The sequence below is a fragment of the Babylonia areolata genome, chromosome 18 (assembly GCF_041734735.1).
Source record: "Babylonia areolata isolate BAREFJ2019XMU chromosome 18, ASM4173473v1, whole genome shotgun sequence".
Classification (NCBI taxonomy): Eukaryota; Metazoa; Mollusca; class Gastropoda; order Neogastropoda; family Buccinidae; genus Babylonia; species Babylonia areolata.
In genome coordinates, this window is record NC_134893.1 from 39,300,083 (window position 1) to 39,302,582 (window position 2,500).

The 2,500-nt window shown below is 41.6% G+C and overlaps 1 protein-coding gene across 2 annotated transcripts in view; it reads right to left on the reverse strand.

Annotated features, from left to right (window-relative positions):
• Window positions 1-2,088: 2,088 nt before the first annotated feature.
• LOC143292755 (uncharacterized) overlaps window positions 2,089-2,500 on the reverse strand; it is an 8,618-nt gene continuing 8,206 nt past the window's right edge. For both annotated transcript variants that reach the window (XM_076603300.1, XM_076603299.1), the window contains exon 5: window positions 2,089-2,500. This exon is cut by the window's right edge and continues 1,082 nt beyond it. The gene's annotated coding sequence lies outside the window, so the exon portion shown is untranslated.

Below are 2,500 nucleotides of genomic sequence, written 5' to 3' on the forward strand. Positions count from 1 at the left end.
GGACGAGGAAGATCATGGACAGGGCAAGCAGAAAACACAATCCAGATAGTATGCCGACTACTAGACTTGAAAAAAACAAAAGAATGGGAGGAAAACCCCGAAAATCTCAATCATCTATTCAACAAAGCCATTTCACTCACTCTAGGAAGACATTGTCGGGAATGGCCAGAGGGCAAAACTGATGCAGAAGTGAAGCTACTCATAGAAGAAAACAGTAAAGGAGAGGACATAATCATATACACAGATGGCTCAGTCAGCAAAGGCCAGTCCGGTTGGTGATTCACTGCGAAACAAAATGGAAAAACAATTAGGGAATAGAATGCTGCCAACAAAGTCACAACCTCCAGCTTAACGATGGAAGTTAAATCTGTGACAAATGCTCTCCAGTGGCTATCATGTGTCCATATGCCTTGATACCAGCATGCCATGATTTTAACGGAATCAATGAACCTCACACAGAAAATTGAAAGTAGAATGGGAAGCCCAGAGTGGCATGAGGCAATACGCAACTTTCAGATTCAAAAACTTACAAGGTCATACTGCCCGGGACATGCAGGTGTTAAGGTAAATGAGCGAGCTGACAGACTTGCTGGTAACGCAACAACAACGAGCGACCTACACCTAGGAAAATCGGAAATCCTCAGAAAAGTCAAAGAATACCAAAAAGAACAGGTACAAGGCCATCACACCATCGATCGCCTCAAAGAAATAAAGGTAGAGAGAGGGAGCGGCCGTAAGTCTAGCATGAAAGGTAGAGCACGATGCTTTGCAAATCAATCGAATATCGGCATCATTTCCAAACCAACATTGCACAAATTTCTTCAAAACGGAAAAGTCTTTGTGGGCTTTTCCAAATACAATAGACTGAGCAACACGCTGGCATCAATGATCTTTTCCCACCCCTCTTGCGGCCAATCAGTGGCAGCCTCTGTACGTGTGCATGTGTGTGTGTCTGTGTGTTTGTGTGCGTGTGTGTGTGCGCGAGTGTGTAAGTGTACACATGTATCAGGAGAGCTCTGTGCACGTGCGTGTATGTGTGTGTGTGTCTGTAAAGGATGAGGTATATGTGTGCATGCATGTCGGTACTGTGGGAGCAACGGAATATTGGAACGTGCGGGTGTGCATATATATATATATATTTGTATACATGTGGGGGGGGTTGGGGATGGGGATATGGGCGTATGTGTGTGTGTGCTTGTACAAGTAAGGGTGTGTGTGTGTGTGTGTGAATCAGAATCAGAATCATATTTATTTGCCATGTGTGTGTGTGTGTGTGTGTGTGTGTGTGTGTGTGTGTGTGCCGTGGAAGCTGCGATGCGTAGCCTAGAAAATGAGTGTGTGGAGGAGGGTGTGTGTGTGGATGCAGGGTAGTTTGTGTGTGTGTGTGTGTGTGTGTGTGTGTGTCGGGGCTCGTGTACGGTTATGTGTATTTGTTTGTGCTTTCATATCTGTGAAACTGCATGTTTGTTGCATATCTGTTATGCATGTGTGTATGTGTGAATGTGTGTCTGCATGTTTTACATTTGTTTGCTTATTTATCATCATTATTGTCTTTTTAGTTCATTTTCATTTATTGTTGTTTTGTTTTGTTTTTGTTTTGTTTGTTTGTTGTTGTTGTTTGGGTTTTTTTGGGGGGGTTATTGTTTTTTGTTGGTTTGGTTTTGTTGTTGTTGTTGTTTTTCTCAAGGGCCTGACTAAGCGCGTTGGGTTACGCTGCTGGTCAGGCATCTGCTTGGCAGATGTGTAGCGTATATGGATTTGTCGGAACGCAGTGACGCCTCCTTGAGCTACTGATACTGTTGTTGTTTTTGTGATGAGTGGGGGGGTTGTGGTGTGGCTGGATTTCTGAGACAGAGAGGGAAAGTTATTTTCATCAAGTTGATTGTTTTTTTGTTTGTCAGTGTTGCTTTTGTTGTTGTTGCTGTTCGTTTGTTTTGAATTTGCTTTTCTATTGGGGGGAGTGGGATTTGTGGAGGGGTAGAGATATTTCTGAAACAGAGAGGGATAAGATGTTTACTGAATTCAGACTACCGACAATACAAGCGATCTCACATTCACTCAGTACTGTCAATATCTATACACACAATCTTATGCTCATGCTCTTTATTGCTTTACAGGATTGTAATAGATCTCTATAAGGTTTCCAGAATACTACTATGCAATTTGTTATATGGGGGGAAACCCACAAAGACAAAAGGAAATTATTAAGCACAGTCATTACATTATTCAAAACACAATGGATAATAACGAATCCCAAAAAATCAAACGAATACTTATGATCGAATGAATGGTTTGACGTTGAGTGCAGAGACGACAAGCGTCAGTACACCACTGAACATTACTGAGGACGGTCTACTTTTCGTAGAACTAAAGACAAGCCCGATGGCCCAGGTTATTACATGGCTAAACAATTTTTTTTATGAATATAGAATATACGTTTTTACTTAAAAAGAATGATTATTAAGATAATATCAGATTAGAAAGACGTTCTGTGCAAAAC